Genomic DNA, 24,883 nt, shown 5'->3' with positions numbered 1-24,883 from the left:
ACAACAACGTCAGCACTTGAATGGTCTCGTTACAATCTAGATTACATTTGTAAAGTACACAGTACCAATTTCCCCCAATCTATTTAAAATGAATATATAAAACAGCTGCGTGCTCGCAAGAATAAAATAAAATATAACAAATTGCAGTGCATCCCTTTGCAAAACAACGAAACACAGTTTTGTTTTGTTTATTTTTTATGTATGTATATCGAAACTAAATCCTATCTTAACAAGTTTCCTCATTTATAGCGACCACCTCTCGATGCCCATAGAAATGCTAGCCTCCAGGTAAAGCAAATCAGACAGCCCCTAACAGGCACACAGCAAGGTGACACAAATTCCTCAATACAGAGCATCTAGGTCTACGCTTCTTTGGAAGCTCGTGGAACCAAATCGCCGCCAGCATTTGGCTGTTTAATCTAGGGGTATGATTCTTGCTTCGGGTGCGCGAGTTCCCGGGTTCAAATCCCGGATGTGTCCGTGTTCAATATCTTGCATTCCACTTTTCTAATTACGATGCATTGCCGGGAAGGCGCTCAATCACGTGACTGAAAAAGACTGACAAATCAGTCACCGAGAGCTCTGCTTGCCCACTCGTTAAATCAGGACTGCCATCTTTGTGTACACAGGGAATCAAATGCTTAAAAATTCAACAGAAGTCTCACATAACAGATTATAAAACCATTCATTTCACAGTTGCTGTACATCATACAGCAATGACTATTTTGGTAACATATGTTTGATTTTTTTCATGCGCCCATGTGTGTCTAAAACAATCCGGCTGCAGTAAGTTTTATCAGATGGTTGTTTAATTTTAAATATTTGATTTTGCAGCGCATGTAACTGCAACGCCATTGTTATGTGGCAGGACGAACAACAGGACCATATCAATCCTTAGAATGTGATTAATCATTCAACTCACGCTTCCATACATATTTGCAGTTTTCCCGACAACGCATTATCAATGCATGATTCCAAATGAACACATTCGTTTGATGGGGCTTAATGTAGTGACTAATATCACCTCACAGATCATTATAACTCACAGTGATACTTTCAAAGTTATGCTTTTAAGACTATTAACCAGTAAGGCAAATTAGTTGGGGAATGTATTACGCTTTATTCCAATGTTAAATGAAAAAGTTCAAAAAAGACTTGCGTTGGCCGGGAATCGAACCCGGGTCAACTGCTTGGAAGGCAGCTATGCTCACCACTATACCACCAACGCCTCCGTTCTCAAAATCACCTTCAAAGATTGAATTAAGCCACTGTAACGTTGGCTGCTGGGACAGGTCCCGTCTTGCCTCTACTCGATAAGCGTTAATACAGCGACTGGTGTTTGTGGGAGATTTTTATGGTGTTTATAGATTGATTATTTCTGTAATTATTATTTCGTACACAGCAGGCTGGTGTGCATCATGCCTGTACTAACACGATGAAGCAATTATTGTATTCTATTTTCTTTCAAAAAGGTGCATGCCATGAAGATGCCGTGTGAAAAAAAAGAACAAGCTTCTCTGCCGTGTGAGGATTGCACCTGCCGTGACCCGGATTCGAACCGGGGTTGTTGCGGCCACAACGCAAAGTACTAACCACTATACGATCACGGCGAACTACCGAGAAGCTCGTGTTTGTTTTGTCAGCTGGGCACTCCGTGCTACACACACGGCAGAACAATTGCAGCAGGTCGCTGCTATGTGTTTTGTTTTATTGTTTTAATTAGGCTACTTTCATTTTTAGAATCTTTCGTTTCTTTCCCTGCGCCAATCAGAGGATGATTCCCCTTTACCTGGCTCATTTCAAAGGCTGGTTTTAAAGACAAGGGGGAGCGGAATAGGAAGCAGGATGTAAGGGAATGGGAGGCTCTCGTGACGGCGGCGGTATGGCTGGTCGGCAGCCTGTGCTATGGCGGTGTGTTTACAATGATTCCGTGTGTGGTGTCCGAGTAGCGGCAGTAGTATTGAAGTGTAGCAGGTCTTTATATACAGATAGCGAAATTTATGTTATTTTCACTACGCCACCGTGTGTTTATTGAGGAGAAGGACCTCGAGTGGTTGGTTCCCGCACAAACTCTTTTATCCAGGAGAAATCAAGCAATCATACTCCAAAAATAATCTTTACAAGTTTTAATTAATAATTGTTTTCAAAATCTCAAGCACATTAACAACAATGTAAACAATATGACAATTCCACTTTCACATCACCATCTAACAATTGTCTAGTAGGTACATATAGAGATGATACAATTAAACAAACTCTTAATCTAGCAGTTTCTTATAGTGAAGTTAATTCAACTAGTTACCACATATTATAGTATTGCAGTTTATATAAAATACTTGGATCTATCAGTTTTTTATAGTAAGGTTAATTAACCAGTTCAGCAAATCTGTTCTTTTTGTGGTACATACAAAGTAGACAACAACGTCAGCACTTGAATGGTCTCGTTACAATCTAGATTACATTTGTAAAGTACACAGTACCAATTTCCCCCAATCTATTTAAAATGAATATATAAAACAGCTGCGTGCTCGCAAGAATAAAATAAAATATAACAAATTGCAGTGCATCCCTTTGCAAAACAACGAAACACAGTTTTGTTTTGTTTATTTTTTATGTATGCATATCGAAACTAAATCCTATCTTAACAAGTTTCCTCATTTATAGCGACCACCTCTCGATGCCCATAGAAATGCTAGCCGCCAGGTAAAGCAAATCAGACTGCCCCTAACAGGCACACAGCAAGGTGACACTAATTCCTCAATACAGAGCATCTAGGTCTACGCTTCTTTGGAAGCTCGTGGAACCAAATCGCCGCCAGCATTTGGCTGTTTAATCTAGGGGTATGATTCTTGCTTCGGGTGCGCGAGTTCCCGGGTTCAAATCCCGGATGTGTCCGTGTTCAATATCTTGCATTCCACTTTTCTAATTACGATGCATTGCCGGGAAGGCGCTCAATCACGTGACTGAAAAAGACTGACAAATCAGTCACCGAGAGCTCTGCTTGCCCACTCGTTAAATCAGGACTGCCATCTTTGTGTACACAGGGAATCAAATGCTTAAAAATTCAACAGAAGTCTCACATAACAGATTATAAAACCATTCATTTCACAGTTGCTGTACATCATACAGCAAATGACTATTTTGGTAACATATGTTTCATTTTTTTCATGCGCCCATGTGTGTCTAAAACAATCCGGCTGCAGTAAGTTTTATCAGATGGTTGTTTAATTTTAAATATTTGATTTTGCAGCGCATGTAACTGCAACGCCATTGTTATGTGGCAGGACGAACAACAGGACCATATCAATCCTTAGAATGTGATTAATCATTCAACTCACGCTTCCATACATATTTGCAGTTTTCCCGACAACGCATTATCAATGCATGATTCCAAATGAACACATTCGTTTGATGGGGCTTAATGTAGTGACTAATATCACCTCACAGATCATTATAACTCACAGTGATACTTTCAAAGTTATGCTTTTAAGACTATTAACCAGTAAGGCAAATTAGTTGGGGAATGTATTACGCTTTATTCCAATGTTAAATGAAAAAGTTCAAAAAAGACTTGCGTTGGCCGGGAATCGAACCCGGGTCAAGTGCTTGGAAGGCAGCTATGCTCACCACTATACCACCAACGCCTCCGTTCTCAAAATCACCTTCAAAGATTGAATTAAGCCACTGTAACGTTGGCTGCTGGGACAGGTCCCGTCTTGCCTCTACTCGATAAGCGTTAATACAGCGACTGGTGTTTGTGGGAGATTTTTATGGTGTTTATAGATTGATTATTTCTGTAATTATTATTTCATACACAGCAGGCTGGTGTGCATCATGCCTGTACTAACACGATGAAGCAATTATTGTATTCTATTTTCTTTCAAAAAGGTGCATGCCATGAAGATGGCGTGTGAAAAAAAAGAACAAGCTTCTCTGCCGTGTGAGGATTGCACCTGCCGTGACCCGGATTCGAACCGGGGTTGTTGCGGCCACAACGCAAAGTACTAACCACTATACGATCACGGCGAACTACCGAGAAGCTCGTGTTTGTTTTGTCAGCTGGGCACTCCGTGCTACACACACGGCAGAACAATTGCAGCAGGTCGCTGCTATGTGTTTTGTTTTATTGTTTTAATTAGGCTACTTTCATTTTTAGAATCTTTCGTTTCTTTCCCTGCGCCAATCAGAGGATGATTCCCCTTTACCTGGCTCATTTCAAAGGCTGGTTTAAAAGACAAGGGGGAGCGGAATAGGAAGCAGGATGTAAGGGAACGGGAGGCTCTCGTGACGGCGGCGGTATGGCTGGTCGGCAGCCTGTGCTATGGCGGTGTGTTTACAATGATTCCGTGTGTGGTGTCCGAGTAGCGGCAGTAGTATTGAAGTGTAGCAGGTCTTTACATACAGATAGCGAAATTTATGTTATTTTCACTACGCCACCGTGTGTTTATTGAGGACAAGGACCTCGAGTGGTTGGTTCCCGCACAAACTCTTTTATCCAGGAGAAATCAAGCAATCATACTCCAAAAATAATCTTTACAAGTTTTAATTAATAATTGTTTTCAAAATCTCAAGCACATTAACAACAATGTAAACAATATGACAATTCCACTTTCACTTCACCATCTAACAATTGTCTAGTAGGTACATATAGAGATGATACAATTAAACAAACTCTTAATCTAGCAGTTTCTTATAGTGAAGTTAATTCAACTAGTTACCACATATTATAGTATTGCAGTTTATATAAAATACTTGGATCTATCAGTTTTTTATAGTAAGGTTAATTAACCAGTTCAGCAAATCTGTTCTTTTTGTGGTACATACAAAGTAGACAACAACGTCAGCACTTGAATGGTCTCGTTACAATCTAGATTACATTTGTAAAGTACACAGTACCAATTTCCCCCAATCTATTTAAAATGAATATATAAAACAGCTGCGTGCTCGCAAGAATAAAATAAAATATAACAAATTGCAGTGCATCCCTTTGCAAAACAACGAAACACAGTTTTGTTTTGTTTATTTTTTATGTATGCATATCGAAACTAAATCCTATCTTAACAAGTTTCCTCATTTATAGCGACCACCTCTCGATGCCCATAGAAATGCTAGCCGCCAGGTAAAGCAAATCAGACTGCCCCTAACAGGCACACAGCAAGGTGACACTAATTCCTCAATACAGAGCATCTAGGTCTACGCTTCTTTGGAAGCTCGTGGAACCAAATCGCCGCCAGCATTTGGCTGTTTAATCTAGGGGTATGATTCTTGCTTCGGGTGCGCGAGTTCCCGGGTTCAAATCCCGGATGTGTCCGTGTTCAATATCTTGCATTCCACTTTTCTAATTACGATGCATTGCCGGGAAGGCGCTCAATCACGTGACTGAAAAAGACTGACAAATCAGTCACCGAGAGCTCTGCTTGCCCACTCGTTAAATCAGGACTGCCATCTTTGTGTACACAGGGAATCAAATGCTTAAAAATTCAACAGAAGTCTCACATAACAGATTATAAAACCATTCATTTCACAGTTGCTGTACATCATACAGCAAATGACTATTTTGGTAACATATGTTTCATTTTTTTCATGCGCCCATGTGTGTCTAAAACAATCCGGCTGCAGTAAGTTTTATCAGATGGTTGTTTAATTTTAAATATTTGATTTTGCAGCGCATGTAACTGCAACGCCATTGTTATGTGGCAGGACGAACAACAGGACCATATCAATCCTTAGAATGTGATTAATCATTCAACTCACGCTTCCATACATATTTGCAGTTTTCCCGACAACGCATTATCAATGCATGATTCCAAATGAACACATTCGTTTGATGGGGCTTAATGTAGTGACTAATATCACCTCACAGATCATTATAACTCACAGTGATACTTTCAAAGTTATGCTTTTAAGACTATTAACCAGTAAGGCAAATTAGTTGGGGAATGTATTACGCTTTATTCCAATGTTAAATGAAAAAGTTCAAAAAAGACTTGCGTTGGCCGGGAATCGAACCCGGGTCAACTGCTTGGAAGGCAGCTATGCTCACCACTATACCACCAACGCCTCCGTTCTCAAAATCACCTTCAAAGATTGAATTAAGCCACTGCAACGTTGGCTGCTGGGACAGGTCCCGTCTTGCCTCTACTCGATAAGCGTTAATACAGCGACTGGTGTTTGTGGGAGATTTTTATGGTGTTTATAGATTGATTATTTCTGTAATTATTATTTCATACACAGCAGGCTGGTGTGCATCATGCCTGTACTAACACGATGAAGCAATTATTGTATTCTATTTTCTTTCAAAAAGGTGCATGCCATGAAGATGGCGTGTGAAAAAAAAGAACAAGCTTCTCTGCCGTGTGAGGATTGCACCTGCCGTGACCCGGATTCGAACCGGGGTTGTTGCGGCCACAACGCAAAGTACTAACCACTATACGATCACGGCGAACTGCCGAGAAGCTCGTGTTTGTTTTGTCAGCTGGGCACTCCGTGCTACACACACGGCAGAACAATTGCAGCAGGTCGCTGCTATGTGTGTTGTTTTATTGTTTTAATTAGGCTACTTTCATTTTTAGAATCTTTCGTTTCTTTCCCTGCGCCAATCAGAGGATGATTCCCCTTTACCTGGCTCATTTCAAAGGCTGGTTTTAAAGACAAGGGGGAGCGGAATAGGAAGCAGGATGTAAGGGAACGGGAGGCTCTCGTGACGGCGGCGGTATGGCTGGTCGGCAGCCTGTGCTATGGCGGTGTGTTTACAATGATTCCGTGTGTGGTGTCCGAGTAGCGGCAGTAGTATTGAAGTGTAGCAGGTCTTTATATACAGATAGCGAAATTTATGTTATTTTCACTACGCCACCGTGTGTTTATTGAGGACAAGGACCTCGAGCGGTTGGTTCCCGCACAAACTCCTTTATCCAGGAGAAATCAAGCAATCATACTCCAAAAATAATCTTTACAAGTTTTAATTAATAATTGTTTTCAAAATCTCAAGCACATTAACAACAATGTAAACAATATGACAATTCCACTTTCACTTCACCATCTAACAATTGTCTACTAGATACATATAGAGATGATACAATTAAACAAACTCTTAATCTAGCAGTTTCTTATAGTGAAGTTAATTCAACTAGTTACCACATATTATAGTATTGCAGTTTATATAAAATACTTGGATCTATCAGTTTTTTAACAGTAAGGTTAATTAACCAGTTCAGCAAATCTGTTCTTTTTGTGGTACATACAAAGTAGACAACAACGTCAGCACTTGAATGGTCTCGTTACAATCTAGATTATATTTGTAAAGTACACAGTACCAATTTCCCCCAATCTATTTAAAATGAATATATAAAACAGCTGCGTGCTCGCAAGAATAAAATAAAATATAACAAATTGCAGTGCATCCCTTTGCAAAACAACGAAACACAGTTTTGTTTTGTTTATTTTTTATGTATGCATATCGAAACTAAATCCTATCTTAACAAGTTTCCTCATTTATAGCGACCACCTCTCGATGCCCATAGAAATGCTAGCCGCCAGGTAAAGCAAATCAGACTGCCCCTAACAGGCACACAGCAAGGTGACACTAATTCCTCAATACAGAGCATCTAGGTCTACGCTTCTTTGGAAGCTCGTGGAACCAAATCGCCGCCAGCATTTGGCTGTTTAATCTAGGGGTATGATTCTTGCTTCGGGTGCGCGAGTTCCCGGGTTCAAATCCCGGATGTGTCCGTGTTCAATATCTTGCATTACACTTTTCTAATTACGATGCATTGTCGGGAAGGCGCTCAATCACGTGACTGAAAAAGACTGAAAAATCAGTCACCGAGAGCTCTGCTTGCCCACTCGTTAAATCAGGACTGCCATCTTTGTGTACACAGGGAATCAAATGCTTAAAAATTCAACAGAAGTCTCACATAACAGATTATAAAACCATTCATTTCACAGTTGCTGTACATCATACAGCAAATGACTATTTTGGTAACATATGTTTCATTTTTTTCATGCGCCCATGTGTGTCTAAAACAATCCGGCTGCAGTAAGTTTTATCAGATGGTTGTTTAATTTTAAATATTTGATTTTGCAGCGCATGTAACTGCAACGCCATTGTTATGTGGCAGGACGAACAACAGGACCATATCAATCCTTAGAATGTGATTAATCATTCAACTCACGCTTCCATACATATTTGCAGTTTTCCCGACAACGCATTATCAATGCATGATTCCAAATGAACACATTCGTTTGATGGGGCTTAATGTAGTGACTAATATCACCTCACAGATCATTATAACTCACAGTGATACTTTCAAAGTTATGCTTTTAAGACTATTAACCAGTAAGGCAAATTAGTTGGGGAATGTATTACGCTTTATTCCAATGTTAAATGAAAAAGTTCAAAAAAGACTTGCGTTGGCCGGGAATCGAACCCGGGTCAACTGCTTGGAAGGCAGCTATGCTCACCACTATACCACCAACGGCTCCGTTCTCAAAATCACCTTCAAAGATTGAATTAAGCCACTGTAACGTTGGCTGCTGGGACAGGTCCCGTCTTGCCTCTACTCGATAAGCGTTAATACAGCGACTGGTGTTTGTGGGAGATTTTTATGGTGTTTATAGATTGATTATTTCTGTAATTATTATTTCATACACAGCAGGCTGGTGTGCATCATGCCTGTACTAACACGATGAAGCAATTATTGTATTCTATTTTCTTTCAAAAAGGTGCATGCCATGAAGATGGCGTGTGAAAAAAAAAGAACAAGCTTCTCTGCCGTGTGAGGATTGCACCTGCCGTGACCCGGATTCGAACCGGGGTTGTTGCGGCCACAACGCAAAGTACTAACCACTATACGATCACGGCGAACTACCGAGAAGCTCGTGTTTGTTTTGTCAGCTGGGCACTCCGTGCTACACACACGGCAGAACAATTGCAGCAGGTCGCTGCTATGTGTTTTGTTTTATTGTTTTAATTAGGCTACTTTCATTTTTAGAATCTTTCGTTTCTTTCCCTGCGCCAATCAGAGGATGATTCCCCTTTACCTGGCTCATTTCAAAGGCTGGTTTAAAAGACAAGGGGGAGCGGAATAGGAAGCAGGATGTAAGGGAACGGGAGGCTCTCGTGACGGCGGCGGTATGGCTGGTCGGCAGCCTGTGCTATGGCGGTGTGTTTACAATGATTCCGTGTGTGGTGTCCGAGTAGCGGCAGTAGTATTGAAGTGTAGCAGGTCTTTACATACAGATAGCGAAATTTATGTTATTTTCACTACGCCACCGTGTGTTTATTGAGGACAAGGACCTCGAGTGGTTGGTTCCCGCACAAACTCTTTTATCCAGGAGAAATCAAGCAATCATACTCCAAAAATAATCTTTACAAGTTTTAATTAATAATTGTTTTCAAAATCTCAAGCACATTAACAACAATGTAAACAATATGACAATTCCACTTTCACTTCACCATCTAACAATTGTCTAGTAGGTACATATAGAGATGATACAATTAAACAAACTCTTAATCTAGCAGTTTCTTATAGTGAAGTTAATTCAACTAGTTACCACATATTATAGTATTGCAGTTTATATAAAATACTTGGATCTATCAGTTTTTTATAGTAAGGTTAATTAACCAGTTCAGCAAATCTGTTCTTTTTGTGGTACATACAAAGTAGACAACAACGTCAGCACTTGAATGGTCTCGTTACAATCTAGATTACATTTGTAAAGTACACAGTACCAATTTCCCCCAATCTATTTAAAATGAATATATAAAACAGCTGCGTGCTCGCAAGAATAAAATAAAATATAACAAATTGCAGTGCATCCCTTTGCAAAACAACGAAACACAGTTTTGTTTTGTTTATTTTTTATGTATGCATATCGAAACTAAATCCTATCTTAACAAGTTTCCTCATTTATAGCGACCACCTCTCGATGCCCATAGAAATGCTAGCCGCCAGGTAAAGCAAATCAGACTGCCCCTAACAGGCACACAGCAAGGTGACACTAATTCCTCAATACAGAGCATCTAGGTCTACGCTTCTTTGGAAGCTCGTGGAACCAAATCGCCGCCAGCATTTGGCTGTTTAATCTAGGGGTATGATTCTTGCTTCGGGTGCGCGAGTTCCCGGGTTCAAATCCCGGATGTGTCCGTGTTCAATATCTTGCATTCCACTTTTCTAATTACGATGCATTGCCGGGAAGGCGCTCAATGACGTGACTGAAAAAGACTGAAAAATCAGTCACCGAGAGCTCTGCTTGCCCACTCGTTAAATCAGGACTGCCATCTTTGTGTACACAGGGAATCAAATGCTTAAAAATTCAACAGAAGTCTCACATAACAGATTATAAAACCATTCATTTCACAGTTGCTGTACATCATACAGCAAATGACTATTTTGGTAACATATGTTTCATTTTTTTCATGCGCCCATGTGTGTCTAAAACAATCCGGCTGCAGTAAGTTTTATCAGATGGTTGTTTAATTTTAAATATTTGATTTTGCAGCGCATGTAACTGCAACGCCATTGTTATGTGGCAGGACGAACAACAGGACCATATCAATCCTTAGAATGTGATTAATCATTCAACTCACGCTTCCATACATATTTGCAGTTTTCCCGACAACGCATTATCAATGCATGATTCCAAATGAACACATTCGTTTGATGGGGCTTAATGTAGTGACTAATATCACCTCACAGATCATTATAACTCACAGTGATACTTTCAAAGTTATGCTTTTAAGACTATTAACCAGTAAGGCAAATTAGTTGGGGAATGTATTACGCTTTATTCCAATGTTAAATGAAAAAGTTCAAAAAAGACTTGCGTTGGCCGGGAATCGAACCCGGGTCAACTGCTTGGAAGGCAGCTATGCTCACCACTATACCACCAACGCCTCCGTTCTCAAAATCACCTTCAAAGATTGAATTAAGCCACTGTAACGTTGGCTGCTGGGACAGGTCCCGTCTTGCCTCTACTCGATAAGCGTTAATACAGCGACTGGTGTTTGTGGGAGATTTTTATGGTGTTTATAGATTGATTATTTCTGTAATTATTATTTAATACACAGCAGGCTGGTGTGCATCATGCCTGTACTAACACGATGAAGCAATTATTGTATTCTATTTTCTTTCAAAAAGGTGCATGCCATGAAGATGGCGTGTGAAAAAAAAGAACAAGCTTCTCTGCCGTGTGAGGATTGCACCTGCCGTGACCCGGATTCGAACCGGGGTTGTTGCGGCCACAACGCAAAGTACTAACCACTATACGATCACGGCGAACTACCGAGAAGCTCGTGTTTGTTTTGTCAGCTGGGCACTCCGTGCTACACACACGGCAGAACAATTGCAGCAGGTCGCTGCTATGTGTTTTGTTTTATTGTTTTAATTAGGCTACTTTCATTTTTAGAATCTTTCGTTTCTTTCCCTGCGCCAATCAGAGGATGATTCCCCTTTACCTGGCTCATTTCAAAGGCTGGTTTTAAAGACAAGGGGGAGCGGAATAGGAAGCAGGATGTAAGGGAACGGGAGGCTCTCGTGACGGCGGCGGTATGGCTGGTCGGCAGCCTGTGCTATGGCGGTGTGTTTACAATGATTCCGTGTGTGGTGTCCGAGTAGCGGCAGTAGTATTGAAGTGTAGCAGGTCTTTATATACAGATAGCGAAATTTATGTTATTTTCACTACGCCACCGTGTGTTTATTGAGGACAAGGACCTCGAGTGGTTGGTTCCCGCACAAACTCTTTTATCCAGGAGAAATCAAGCAATCATACTCCAAAAATAATCTTTACAAGTTTTAATTAATAATTGTTTTCAAAATCTCAAGCACATTAACAACAATGTAAACAATATGACAATTCCACTTTCACTTCACCATCTAACAATTGTCTAGTAGATACATATAGAGATGATACAATTAAACAAACTCTTAATCTAGCAGTTTCTTATAGTGAAGTTAATTCAACTAGTTACCACATATTATAGTATTGCAGTTTATATAAAATACTTGGATCTATCAGTTTTTTATAGTAAGGTTAATTAACCAGTTCAGCAAATCTGTTCTTTTTGTGGTACATACAAAGTAGACAACAACGTCAGCACTTGAATGGTCTCGTTACAATCTAGATTACATTTGTAAAGTACACAGTACCAATTTCCCCCAATCTATTTAAAATGAATATATAAAACAGCTGCGTGCTCGCAAGAATAAAATAAAATATAACAAATTGCAGTGCATCCCTTTGCAAAACAACGAAACACAGTTTTGTTTTGTTTATTTTTTATGTATGCATATCGAAACTAAATCCTATCTTAACAAGTTTCCTCATTTATAGCGACCACCTCTCGATGCCCATAGAAATGCTAGCCGCCAGGTAAAGCAAATCAGACTGCCCCTAACAGGCACACAGCAAGGTGACACAAATTCCTCAATACAGAGCATCTAGGTCTACGCTTCTTTGGAAGCTCGTGGAACCAAATCGCCGCCAGCATTTGGCTGTTTAATCTAGGGGTATGATTCTTGCTTCGGGTGCGCGAGTTCCCGGGTTCAAATCCCGGATGTGTCCGTGTTCAATATCTTGCATTCCACTTTTCTAATTACGATGCATTGCCGGGAAGGCGCTCAATGACGTGACTGAAAAAGACTGAAAAATCAGTCACCGAGAGCTCTGCTTGCCCACTCGTTAAATCAGGACTGCCATCTTTGTGTACACAGGGAATCAAATGCTTAAAAATTCAACAGAAGTCTCACATAACAGATTATAAAACCATTCATTTCACAGTTGCTGTACATCATACAGCAAATGACTATTTTGGTAACATATGTTTCATTTTTTTCATGCGCCCATGTGTGTCTAAAACAATCCGGCTGCAGTAAGTTTTATCAGATGGTTGTTTAATTTTAAATATTTGATTTTGCAGCGCATGTAACTGCAACGCCATTGTTATGTGGCAGGACGAACAACAGGACCATATCAATCCTTAGAATGTGATTAATCATTCAACTCACGCTTCCATACATATTTGCAGTTTTCCCGACAACGCATTATCAATGCATGATTCCAAATGAACACATTCGTTTGATGGGGCTTAATGTAGTGACTAATATCACCTCACAGATCATTATAACTCACAGTGATACTTTCAAAGTTATGCTTTTAAGACTATTAACCAGTAAGGCAAATTAGTTGGGGAATGTATTACGCTTTATTCCAATGTTAAATGAAAAAGTTCAAAAAAGACTTGCGTTGGCCGGGAATCGAACCCGGGTCAACTGCTTGGAAGGCAGCTATGCTCACCACTATACCACCAACGCCTCCGTTCTCAAAATCACCTTCAAAGATTGAATTAAGCCACTGTAACGTTGGCTGCTGGGACAGGTCCCGTCTTGCCTCTACTCGATAAGCGTTAATACAGCGACTGGTGTTTGTGGGAGATTTTTATGGTGTTTATAGATTGATTATTTCTGTAATTATTATTTAATACACAGCAGGCTGGTGTGCATCATGCCTGTACTAACACGATGAAGCAATTATTGTATTCTATTTTCTTTCAAAAAGGTGCATGCCATGAAGATGGCGTGTGAAAAAAAAGAACAAGCTTCTCTGCCGTGTGAGGATTGCACCTGCCGTGACCCGGATTCGAACCGGGGTTGTTGCGGCCACAACGCAAAGTACTAACCACTATACGATCACGGCGAACTACCGAGAAGCTCGTGTTTGTTTTGTCAGCTGGGCACTCCGTGCTACACACACGGCAGAACAATTGCAGCAGGTCGCTGCTATGTGTTTTGTTTTATTGTTTTAATTAGGCTACTTTCATTTTTAGAATCTTTCGTTTCTTTCCCTGCGCCAATCAGAGGATGATTCCCCTTTACCTGGCTCATTTCAAAGGCTGGTTTTAAAGACAAGGGGGAGCGGAATAGGAAGCAGGATGTAAGGGAACGGGAGGCTCTCGTGACGGCGGCGGTATGGCTGGTCGGCAGCCTGTGCTATGGCGGTGTGTTTACAATGATTCCGTGTGTGGTGTCCGAGTAGCGGCAGTAGTATTGAAGTGTAGCAGGTCTTTATATACAGATAGCGAAATTTATGTTATTTTCACTACGCCACCGTGTGTTTATTGAGGACAAGGACCTCGAGTGGTTGGTTCCCGCACAAACTCTTTTATCCAGGAGAAATCAAGCAATCATACTCCAAAAATAATCTTTACAAGTTTTAATTAATAATTGTTTTCAAAATCTCAAGCACATTAACAACAATGTAAACAATATGACAATTCCACTTTCACTTCACCATCTAACAATTGTCTAGTAGATACATATAGAGATGATACAATTAAACAAACTCTTAATCTAGCAGTTTCTTATAGTGAAGTTAATTCAACTAGTTACCACATATTATAGTATTGCAGTTTATATAAAATACTTGGATCTATCAGTTTTTTATAGTAAGGTTAATTAACCAGTTCAGCAAATCTGTTCTTTTTGTGGTACATACAAAGTAGACAACAACGTCAGCACTTGAATGGTCTCGTTACAATCTAGATTACATTTGTAAAGTACACAGTACCAATTTCCCCCAATCTATTTAAAATGAATATATAAAACAGCTGCGTGCTCGCAAGAATAAAATAAAATATAACAAATTGCAGTGCATCCCTTTGCAAAACAACGAAACACAGTTTTGTTTTGTTTATTTTTTATGTATGCATATCGAAACTAAATCCTATCTTAACAAGTTTCCTCATTTATAGCGACCACCTCTCGATGCCCATAGAAATGCTAGCCGCCAGGTAAAGCAAATCAGACTGCCCCTAACAGGCACACAGCAAGGTGACACAAATTCCTCAATACAGAGCATCTAGGTCTACGCTTCTTTGGAAGCTCGTGGAACCAAATCGCCGCCAGCATTTGGCTGTTTAATCTAGGGGTATGATTCTTGCTTCGGGTGCGCGAGTTCCCGGGTTCAAATCCCGGATGTGTCCGTGTTCAATATCTTGCATTCCACTTTTCTAATTACGATGCATTGCCGGGAAGGCGCTCAATGACGTGACTGAAAAAGACTGAAAAATCAGTCACCGAGAGCTCTGCTTGCCCACTCGTTAAATCAGGACTGCCATCTTTGTGTACACAGGGAATCAAATGCTTAAAAATTCAACAGAAGTCTCACATAACAGATTATAAAACCATTCATTTCACAGTTGCTGTACATCATACAGCAAATGACTATTTTGGTAACATATGTTTCATTTTTTTCATGCGCCCATGTGTGTCTAAAACAATCCGGCTGCAGTAAGTTTTATCAGATGGTTGTTTAATTTTAAATATTTGATTTTGCAGCGCATGTAACTGCAACGCCATTGTTATGTGGCAGGACGAACAACAGGACCATATCAATCCTTAGAATGTGATTAATCATTCAACTCACGCTTCCATACATATTTGCAGTTTTCCCGACAACGCATTATCAATGCATGATTCCAAATGAACACATTCGTTTGATGGGGCTTAATGTAGTGACTAATATCACCTCACAGATCATTATAACTCACAGTGATACTTTCAAAGTTATGCTTTTAAGACTATTAACCAGTAAGGCAAATTAGTTGGGGAATGTATTACGCTTTATTCCAATGTTAAATGAAAAAGTTCAAAAAAGACTTGCGTTGGCCGGGAATCGAACCCGGGTCAACTGCTTGGAAGGCAGCTATGCTCACCACTATACCACCAACGCCTCCGTTCTCAAAATCACCTTCAAAGATTGAATTAAGCCACTGTAACGTTGGCTGCTGGGACAGGTCCCGTCTTGCCTCTACTCGATAAGCGTTAATACAGCGACTGGTGTTTGTGGGAGATTTTTATGGTGTTTATAGATTGATTATTTCTGTAATTATTATTTCATACACAGCAGGCTGGTGTGCATCATGCCTGTACTAACACGATGAAGCAATTATTGTATTCTATTTTCTTTCAAAAAGGTGCATGCCATGAAGATGGCGTGTGAAAAAAAAGAACAAGCTTCTCTGCCGTGTGAGGATTGCACCTGCCGTGACCCGGATTCGAACCGGGGTTGTTGCGGCCACAACGCAAAGTACTAACCACTATACGATCACGGCGAACTACCGAGAAGCTCGTGTTTGTTTTGTCAGCTGGGCACTCCGTGCTACACACACGGCAGAACAATTGCAGCAGGTCGCTGCTATGTGTTTTGTTTTATTGTTTTAATTAGGCTACTTTCATTTTTAGAATCTTTCGTTTCTTTCCCTGCGCCAATCAGAGGATGATTCCCCTTTACCTGGCTCATTTCAAAGGCTGGTTTAAAAGACAAGGGGGAGCGGAATAGGAAGCAGGATGTAAGGGAACGGGAGGCTCTCGTGACGGCGGCGGTATGGCTGGTCGGCAGCCTGTGCTATGGCGGTGTGTTTACAATGATTCCGTGTGTGGTGTCCGAGTAGCGGCAGTAGTATTGAAGTGTAGCAGGTCTTTACATACAGATAGCGAAATTTATGTTATTTTCACTACGCCACCGTGTGTTTATTGAGGACAAGGACCTCGAGTGGTTGGTTCCCGCACAAACTCTTTTATCCAGGAGAAATCAAGCAATCATACTCCAAAAATAATCTTTACAAGTTTTAATTAATAATTGTTTTCAAAATCTCAAGCACATTAACAACAATGTAAACAATATGACAATTCCACTTTCACTTCACCATCTAACAATTGTCTAGTAGGTACATATAGAGATGATACAATTAAACAAACTCTTAATCTAGCAGTTTCTTATAGTGAAGTTAATTCAACTAGTTACCACATATTATAGTATTGCAGTTTATATAAAATACTTGGATCTATCAGTTTTTTATAGTAAGGTTAATTAACCAGTTCAGCAAATCTGTTCTTTTTGTGGTACATACAAAGTAGACAACAACGTCAGCACTTGAATGGTCTCGTTACAATCTAGATTACATTTTAAAGTACACAGTACCAATTTCCCCCAATCTATTTAAAATGAATATATAAAACAGCTGCGTGCTCGCAAGAATAAAATAAAATATAACAAATTGCAGTGCATCCCTTTGCAAAACAACGAAACACAGTTTTGTTTTGTTTATTTTTTATGTATGCATATCGAAACTAAATCCTATCTTAACAAGTTTCCTCATTTATAGCGACCACCTCTCGATGCCCATAGAAATGCTAGCCGCCAGGTAAAGCAAATCAGACTGCCCCTAACAGGCACACAGCAAGGTGACATAAATTCCTCAATACAGAGCATCTAGGTCTACGCTTCTTTGGAAGCTCGTGGAACCAAATCGCCGCCAGCATTTGGCTGTTTAATCTAGGGGTATGATTCTTGCTTCGGGTGCGCGAGTTCCCGGGTTCAAATCCCGGATGTGTCCGTGTTCAATATCTTGCATTCCACTTTTCTAATTACGATGCATTGCCGGGAAGGCGCTCAATGACGTGACTGAAAAAGACTGAAAAATCAGTCACCGAGAGCTCTGCTTGCCCACTCGTTAAATCAGGACTTCCATCTTTGTGTACACAGGGAATCAAATGCTTAAAAATTCAACAGAAGTCTCACATAACAGATTATAAAACCATTCATTTCACAGTTGCTGTACATCATACAGCAAATGACTATTTTGGTAACATATGTTTCATTTTTTTCATGCGCCCATGTGTGTCTAAAACAATCCGGCTGCAGTAAGTTTTATCAGATGGTTGTTTAATTTTAAATATTTGATTTTGCAGCGCATGTAACTGCAACGCCATTGTTATGTGGCAGGACGAACAACAGGACCATATCAATCCTTAGAATGTGATTAATCATTCAACTCACGCTTCCATACATATTTGCAGTTTTCCCGACAACGCATTATCAATGCATGATTCCAAATGAACACATTCGTTTGATGGGGCTTAATGTAGTGACTAATATCACCTCACAGATCATTATAACTCACAGTGATACTTTCAAAGTTATGCTTTTAAGACTATTAACCAGTAAGGCAAATTAGTTGGGGAATGTATTACGCTTTATTCCAATGTTAAATGAAAAAGTTCAAAAAAGACTTGCGTTGGCCGGGAATCGAACCCGGGTCAACTGCTTGGAAGGCAGCTATGCTCACCACTATACCACCAACTCCTCCGTTCTCAAAATCACCTTCAAAGATTGAATTAAGCCACTGCAACGTTGGCTGCTGGGACAGGTCCCGTCTTGCCTCTACTCGATAAGCGTTAATACAGCGACTGGTGTTTGTGGGAGATTTTTATGGTGTTTATAGATTGATTATTTCTGTAATTATTATTTCATACACAGCAGGCTGGTGTGCATCATGCCTGTACTAACACGATGAAGCAATTATTGTATTCTATTTTCTTTCAAAAAGGTGCATGCCATGAAGATGGCGTGTGAAAAAAAAGAACAAGCTTCTCTGCCGTGTGAGGATTGCACCTGCCGTGACCCGGATTCGAACCGGGGTTGTTGCGGCCACAACGCAAAGTACTAACCACTATACGATCACGGCGAACTGCCGAGAAGCTCGTGTTTGTTTTGTCAGCTGGGCACTCCGTGCTACACACACGGCAGAACAATTGCAGCAGGTCGCTGCTATGTGTTTTGTTTTATTGTTTTAATTAGGCTACTTTCATTTTTAGAATCTTTCGTTTCTTTCCCTGCGCCAATCAGAGGATGATTCCCCTTTACCTGGCTCATTTCAAAGGCTGGTTTAAAAGACAAGGGGGAGCGGAATAGGAAGCAGGATGTAAGGGAACGGGAGGCTCTCGTGACGGCGGCGGTATGGCTGGTCGGCAGCCTGTGCTATGGCGGTGTGTTTACAATGATTCCGTGTGTGGTGTCCGAGTAGCGGCAGTAGTATTGAAGTGTAGCAGGTCTTTATATACAGATAGCGAAATTTATGTTATTTTCACTACGCCACCGTGTGTTTATTGAGGACAAGGACCTCGAGTGGTTGGTTCCCGCACAAACTCTTTTATCCAGGAGAAATCAAGCAATCATACTCCAAAAATAATCTTTACAAGTTTTAATTAATAATTGTTTTCAAAATCTCAAGCACATTAACAACAATGTAAACAATATGACAATTCCACTTTCACTTCACCATCTAACAATTGTCTAGTAGGTACATATAGAGATGATACAATTAAACAAACTCTTAATCTAGCAGTTTCTTATAGTGAAGTTAATTCAACTAGTTACCACATATTATAGTATTGCAGTTTATATAAAATACTTGGATCTATCAGTTTTTTATAGTAAGGTTAATTAACCAGTTCAGCAAATCTGTTCTTTTTGTGGTACATACAAAGTAGACAACAACGTCAGCACTTGAATGGTCTCGTTACAATCTAGATTACATTTGTAAAGTACACAGTACCAATTTCCCCCAATCTATTTAAAATGAATATATAAAACAGCTGCGTGCTCGCAAGAATAAAATAAAATATAACAAATTGCAGTGCATCCCTTTGCAAAACAACGAAACACAGTTTTGTTTTGTTTATTTTTTATGTATGCATATCGAAACTAAATCCTATCTTAACAAGTTTCCTCATTTATAGCGACCACCTCTCGATGCCCATAGAAATGCTAGCCGCCAGGTAAAGCAAATCAGACTGCCCCTAACAGGCACACAGCAAGGTGACACAAATTCCTCAATACAGAGCATCTAGGTCTACGCTTCTTTGGAAGCTCGTGGAACCAAATCGCCGCCAGCATTTGGCTGTTTAATCTAGGGGTATGATTCTTGCTTCGGGTGCGCGAGTTCCCGGGTTCAAATCCCGGATGTGTCCGTGTTCAATATCTTGCATTCCACTTTTCTAATTACGATGCATTGCCGGGAAGGCGCTCAATGACGTGACTGAAAAAGACTGACAAATCAGTCACCGAGAGCTCTGCTTGCCCACTCGTTAAATCAGGACTGCCATCTTTGTGTACACAGGGAATCAAATGCTTAAAAATTCAACAGAAGTCTCACATAACAGATTATAAAACCATTCATTTCACAGTTGCTGTACATCATACAGCAAATGACTATTTTGGTAACATATGTTTCATTTTTTTCATGCGCCCATGTGTGTCTAAAACAATCCGGCTGCAGTAAGTTTTATCAGATGGTTGTTTAATTTTAAATATTTGATTTTGCAGCGCATGTAACTGCAACGCCATTGTTATGTGGCAGGACGAACAACAGGACCATATCAATCCTTAGAATGTGATTAATCATTCAACTCACGCTTCCATACATATTTGCAGTTTTCCCGACAACGCATTATCAATGCATGATTCCAAATGAACACATTCGTTTGATGGGGCTTAATGTAGTGACTAATATCACCTCACAGATCATTATAACTCACAGTGATACTTTCAAAGTTATGCTTTTAAGACTATTAACCAGTAAGGCAAATTAGTTGGGGAATGTATTACGCTTTATTCCAATGTTAAATGAAAAAGTTCAAAAAAGACTTGCGTTGGCCGGGAATCGAACCCGGGTCAACTGCTTGGAAGGCAGCTATGCTCACCACTATACCACCAACGCCTCCGTTCTCAAAATCACCTTCAAAGATTGAATTAAGCCACTGCAACGTTGGCTGCTGGGACAGGTCCCGTCTTGCCTCTACTCGATAAGCGTTAATACAGCGACTGGTGTTTGTGGGAGATTTTTATGGTGTTTATAGATTGATTATTTCTGTAATTATTATTTCATACACAGCAGGCTGGTGTGCATCATGCCTGTACTAACACGATGAAGCAATTATTGTATTCTATTTTCTTTCAAAAAGGTGCATGCCATGAAGATGGCGTGTGAAAAAAAAGAACAAGCTTCTCTGCCGTGTGAGGATTGCACCTGCCGTGACCCGGATTCGAACCGGGGTTGTTGCGGCCACAACGCAAAGTACTAACCACTATACGATCACGGCGAACTGCCGAGAAGCTCGTGTTTGTTTTGTCAGCTGGGCACTCCGTGCTACACACACGGCAGAACAATTGCAGCAGGTCGCTGCTATGTGTTTTGTTTTATTGTTTTAATTAGGCTACTTTCATTTTTAGAATCTTTCGTTTCTTTCCCTGCGCCAATCAGAGGATGATTCCCCTTTACCTGGCTCATTTCAAAGGCTGGTTTTAAAGACAAGGGGGAGCGGAATAGGAAGCAGGATGTAAGGGAACGGGAGGCTCTCGTGACGGCGGCGGTATGGCTGGTCGGCAGCCTGTGCTATGGCGGTGTGTTTACAATGATTCCGTGTGTGGTGTCCGAGTAGCGGCAGTAGTATTGAAGTGTAGCAGGTCTTTATATACAGATAGCGAAATTTATGTTATTTTCACTACGCCACCGTGTGTTTATTGAGGACAAGGACCTCGAGCGGTTGGTTCCCGCACAAACTCCTTTATCCAGGAGAAATCAAGCAATCATACTCCAAAAATAATCTTTACAAGTTTTAATTAATAATTGTTTTCAAAATCTCAAGCACATTAACAACAATGTAAACAATATGACAATTCCACTTTCACTTCACCATCTAACAATTGTCTACTAGATACATATAGAGATGATACAATTAAACAAACTCTTAATCTAGCAGTTTCTTATAGTGAAGTTAATTCAACTAGTTACCACATATTATAGTATTGCAGTTTATATAAAATACTTGGATCTATCAGTTTTTTAACAGTAAGGTTAATTAACCAGTTCAGCAAATCTGTTCTTTTTGTGGTACATACAAAGTAGACAACAACGTCAGCACTTGAATGGTCTCGTTACAATCTAGATTACATTTGTAAAGTACACAGTACCAATTTCCCCCAATCTATTTAAAATGAATATATAAAACAGCTGCGTGCTCGCAAGAATAAAATAAAATATAACAAATTGCAGTGCATCCCTTTGCAAAACAACGAAACACAGTTTTGTTTTGTTTATTTTTTATGTATGCATATCGAAACTAAATCCTATCTTAACAAGTTTCCTCATTTATAGCGACCACCTCTCGATGCCCATAGAAATGCTAGCCGCCAGGTAAAGCAAATCAGACTGCCCCTAACAGGCACACAGCAAGGTGACACTAATTCCTCAATACAGAGCATCTAGGTCTACGCTTCTTTGGAAGCTCGTGGAACCAAATCGCCGCCAGCATTTGGCTGTTTAATCTAGGGGTATGATTCTTGCTTCGGGTGCGCGAGTTCCCGGGTTCAAATCCCGGATGTGTCCGTGTTCAATATCTTGCATTACACTTTTCTAATTACGATGCATTGTCGGGAAGGCGCTCAATCACGTGACTGAAAAAGACTGAAAAATCAGTCACCGAGAGCTCTGCTTGCCCACTCGTTAAATCAGGACTGCCATCTTTGTGTACACAGGGAATCAAATGCTTAAAAATTCAACAGAAGTCTCACAAAACAGATTATAAAACCATTCATTTCACAGTTGCTGTACATCATACATCAATGACTATTTTGGTAACATATGTTTGATTTTTTTCATGCGCCCATGTGTGTCTAAAACAATCCGGCTGCAGTAAGTTTTATCAGATGGTTGTTTAATTTTAAATATTTGATTTTGCAGCGCATGTAACTGCAACGCCATTGTTATGTGGCAGGACGAACAACAGGACCATATCAATCCTTAGAATGTGATTAATCATTCAACTCACGCTTCCATACATATTTGCAGTTTTCCCGACAACGCATTATCAATGCATGATTCCAAATGAACACATTCGTTTGATGGGGCTTAATGTAGTGACTAATATCACCTCACAGATCATTATAACTCACAGTGATACTTTCAAAGTTATGCTTTTAAGACTATTAACCAGTAAGGCAAATTAGTTGGGGAATGTATTACGCTTTATTCCAATGTTAAATGAAAAAGTTCAAAAAAGACTTGCGTTGGCCGGGAATCGAACCCGGGTCAACTGCTTGGAAGGCAGCTATGCTCACCACTATACCACCAACGCCTCCGTTCTCAGAATCACCTTCAAAGATTGAATTAAGCCACTGCAACGTTGGCTGCTGGGACAGGTCCCGTCTTGCCTCTACTCGATAAGCGTTAATACAGCGACTGGTGTTTGTGGGAGATTTTTATGGTGTTTATAGATTGATTATTTCTGTAATTATTATTTCATACACAGCAGGCTGGTGTGCATCATGCCTGTACTAACACGATGAAGCAATTATTGTATTCTATTTTCTTTCAAAAAGGTGCATGCCATGAAGATGGCGTGTGAAAAAAAAGAACAAGCTTCTCTGCCGTGTGAGGATTGCACCTGCCGTGACCCGGATTCGAACCGGGGTTGTTGCGGCCACAACGCAAAGTACTAACCACTATACGATCACGGCGAACTGCCGAGAAGCTCGTGTTTGTTTTGTCAGCTGGGCACTCCGTGCTACACACACGGCAGAACAATTGCAGCAGGTCGCTGCTATGTGTTTTGTTTTATTGTTTTAATTAGGCTACTTTCATTTTTAGAATCTTTCGTTTCTTTCCCTGCGCCAATCAGAGGATGATTCCCCTTTACCTGGCTCATTTCAAAGGCTGGTTTTAAAGACAAGGGGGAGCGGAATAGGAAGCAGGATGTAAGGGAACGGGAGGCTCTCGTGACGGCGGCGGTATGGCTGGTCGGCAGCCTGTGCTATGGCGGTGTGTTTACAATGATTCCGTGTGTGGTGTCCGAGTAGCGGCAGTAGTATTGAAGTGTAGCAGGTCTTTATATACAGATAGCGAAATTTATGTTATTTTCACTACGCCACCGTGTGTTTATTGAGGACAAGGACCTCGAGTGGTTGGTTCCCGCACAAACTCTTTTATCCAGGAGAAATCAAGCAATCATACTCCAAAAATAATCTTTACAAGTTTTAATTAATAATTGTTTTCAAAATCTCAAGCACATTAACAACAATGTAAACAATATGACAATTCCACTTTCACTTCACCATCTAACAATTGTCTAGTAGGTACATATAGAGATGATACAATTAAACAAACTCTTAATCTAGCAGTTTCTTATAGTGAAGTTAATTCAACTAGTTACCACATATTATAGTATTGCAGTTTATATAAAATACTTGGATCTATCAGTTTTTTATAGTAAGGTTAATTAACCAGTTCAGCAAATCTGTTCTTTTTGTGGTACATACAAAGTAGACAACAACGTCAGCACTTGAATGGTCTCGTTACAATCTAGATTACATTTGTAAAGTACACAGTACCAATTTCCCCCAATCTATTTAAAATGAATATATAAAACAGCTGCGTGCTCGCAAGAATAAAATAAAATATAACAAATTGCAGTGCATCCCTTTGCAAAACAACGAAACACAGTTTTGTTTTGTTTATTTTTTATGTATGCATATCGAAACTAAATCCTATCTTAACAAGTTTCCTCATTTATAGCGACCACCTCTTGATGCCCATAGAAATGCTAGCCGCCAGGTAAAGCAAATCAGACTGCCCCTAACAGGCACACAGCAAGGTGACACTAATTCCTCAATACAGAGCATCTAGGTCTACGCTTCTTTGGAAGCTCGTGGAACCAAATCGCCGCCAGCATTTGGCTGTTTAATCTAGGGGTATGATTCTTGCTTCGGGTGCGCGAGTTCCCGGGTTCAAATCCCGGATGTGTCCGTGTTCAATATCTTGCATTCCACTTTTCTAATTACGATGCATTGCCGGGAAGGCGCTCAATCACGTGACTGAAAAAGACTGACAAATCAGTCACCGAGAGCTCTGCTTGCCCACTCGTTAAATCAGGACTGCCATCTTTGTGTACACAGGGAATCAAATGCTTAAAAATTCAACAGAAGTCTCACATAACAGATTATAAAACCATTCATTTCACAGTTGCTGTACATCATACAGCAAATGACT

The 24,883-nt window shown here is 40.2% G+C and overlaps 20 non-coding genes across 20 annotated transcripts; all 20 read right to left on the bottom strand.

Moving 5' to 3' along the window:
- Positions 1-1,156: 1,156 nt before the first annotated feature.
- trnag-ucc (transfer RNA glycine (anticodon UCC)) lies at positions 1,157-1,228 on the bottom strand. Its single transcript has one exon. It is a non-coding gene; the product is annotated as a tRNA-Gly (tRNA).
- Positions 1,229-1,538: 310 nt separating this feature from the next.
- On the bottom strand, positions 1,539-1,610 carry trnah-gug (transfer RNA histidin (anticodon GUG)). Its single transcript has one exon. It is a non-coding gene; the product is annotated as a tRNA-His (tRNA).
- A 1,962-nt stretch (positions 1,611-3,572) lies between these two features.
- Positions 3,573-3,644, bottom strand: trnag-ucc (transfer RNA glycine (anticodon UCC)). Its single transcript has one exon. It is a non-coding gene; the product is annotated as a tRNA-Gly (tRNA).
- A 310-nt stretch (positions 3,645-3,954) lies between these two features.
- On the bottom strand, positions 3,955-4,026 carry trnah-gug (transfer RNA histidin (anticodon GUG)). Its single transcript has one exon. It is a non-coding gene; the product is annotated as a tRNA-His (tRNA).
- A 1,962-nt stretch (positions 4,027-5,988) lies between these two features.
- trnag-ucc (transfer RNA glycine (anticodon UCC)) lies at positions 5,989-6,060 on the bottom strand. Its single transcript has one exon. It is a non-coding gene; the product is annotated as a tRNA-Gly (tRNA).
- Positions 6,061-6,370: 310 nt separating this feature from the next.
- On the bottom strand, positions 6,371-6,442 carry trnah-gug (transfer RNA histidin (anticodon GUG)). Its single transcript has one exon. It is a non-coding gene; the product is annotated as a tRNA-His (tRNA).
- A 1,963-nt stretch (positions 6,443-8,405) lies between these two features.
- On the bottom strand, positions 8,406-8,478 carry trnag-ucc (transfer RNA glycine (anticodon UCC)). The gene has a single exon. It is a non-coding gene; the product is annotated as a tRNA-Gly (tRNA).
- A 310-nt stretch (positions 8,479-8,788) lies between these two features.
- trnah-gug (transfer RNA histidin (anticodon GUG)) lies at positions 8,789-8,860 on the bottom strand. The gene has a single exon. It is a non-coding gene; the product is annotated as a tRNA-His (tRNA).
- Positions 8,861-10,822: 1,962 nt separating this feature from the next.
- Positions 10,823-10,894, bottom strand: trnag-ucc (transfer RNA glycine (anticodon UCC)). Its single transcript has one exon. It is a non-coding gene; the product is annotated as a tRNA-Gly (tRNA).
- A 310-nt stretch (positions 10,895-11,204) lies between these two features.
- Positions 11,205-11,276, bottom strand: trnah-gug (transfer RNA histidin (anticodon GUG)). Its single transcript has one exon. It is a non-coding gene; the product is annotated as a tRNA-His (tRNA).
- Positions 11,277-13,238: 1,962 nt separating this feature from the next.
- Positions 13,239-13,310, bottom strand: trnag-ucc (transfer RNA glycine (anticodon UCC)). Its single transcript has one exon. It is a non-coding gene; the product is annotated as a tRNA-Gly (tRNA).
- A 310-nt stretch (positions 13,311-13,620) lies between these two features.
- On the bottom strand, positions 13,621-13,692 carry trnah-gug (transfer RNA histidin (anticodon GUG)). Its single transcript has one exon. It is a non-coding gene; the product is annotated as a tRNA-His (tRNA).
- Positions 13,693-15,654: 1,962 nt separating this feature from the next.
- trnag-ucc (transfer RNA glycine (anticodon UCC)) lies at positions 15,655-15,726 on the bottom strand. The gene has a single exon. It is a non-coding gene; the product is annotated as a tRNA-Gly (tRNA).
- A 310-nt stretch (positions 15,727-16,036) lies between these two features.
- On the bottom strand, positions 16,037-16,108 carry trnah-gug (transfer RNA histidin (anticodon GUG)). Its single transcript has one exon. It is a non-coding gene; the product is annotated as a tRNA-His (tRNA).
- Positions 16,109-18,069: 1,961 nt separating this feature from the next.
- On the bottom strand, positions 18,070-18,141 carry trnag-ucc (transfer RNA glycine (anticodon UCC)). The gene has a single exon. It is a non-coding gene; the product is annotated as a tRNA-Gly (tRNA).
- Positions 18,142-18,451: 310 nt separating this feature from the next.
- trnah-gug (transfer RNA histidin (anticodon GUG)) lies at positions 18,452-18,523 on the bottom strand. The gene has a single exon. It is a non-coding gene; the product is annotated as a tRNA-His (tRNA).
- Positions 18,524-20,485: 1,962 nt separating this feature from the next.
- On the bottom strand, positions 20,486-20,557 carry trnag-ucc (transfer RNA glycine (anticodon UCC)). Its single transcript has one exon. It is a non-coding gene; the product is annotated as a tRNA-Gly (tRNA).
- A 310-nt stretch (positions 20,558-20,867) lies between these two features.
- Positions 20,868-20,939, bottom strand: trnah-gug (transfer RNA histidin (anticodon GUG)). The gene has a single exon. It is a non-coding gene; the product is annotated as a tRNA-His (tRNA).
- Positions 20,940-22,901: 1,962 nt separating this feature from the next.
- On the bottom strand, positions 22,902-22,973 carry trnag-ucc (transfer RNA glycine (anticodon UCC)). Its single transcript has one exon. It is a non-coding gene; the product is annotated as a tRNA-Gly (tRNA).
- Positions 22,974-23,283: 310 nt separating this feature from the next.
- On the bottom strand, positions 23,284-23,355 carry trnah-gug (transfer RNA histidin (anticodon GUG)). The gene has a single exon. It is a non-coding gene; the product is annotated as a tRNA-His (tRNA).
- Positions 23,356-24,883: the final 1,528 nt, after the last annotated feature.

This window comes from Acipenser ruthenus, chromosome 48 (genome assembly GCF_902713425.1).
Source record: "Acipenser ruthenus chromosome 48, fAciRut3.2 maternal haplotype, whole genome shotgun sequence".
Classification (NCBI taxonomy): Eukaryota; Metazoa; Chordata; class Actinopteri; order Acipenseriformes; family Acipenseridae; genus Acipenser; species Acipenser ruthenus.
The sequence above is the reverse complement of the archived record's forward strand: the minus strand, read 5'-3'. Positions and strand labels throughout refer to the sequence as shown.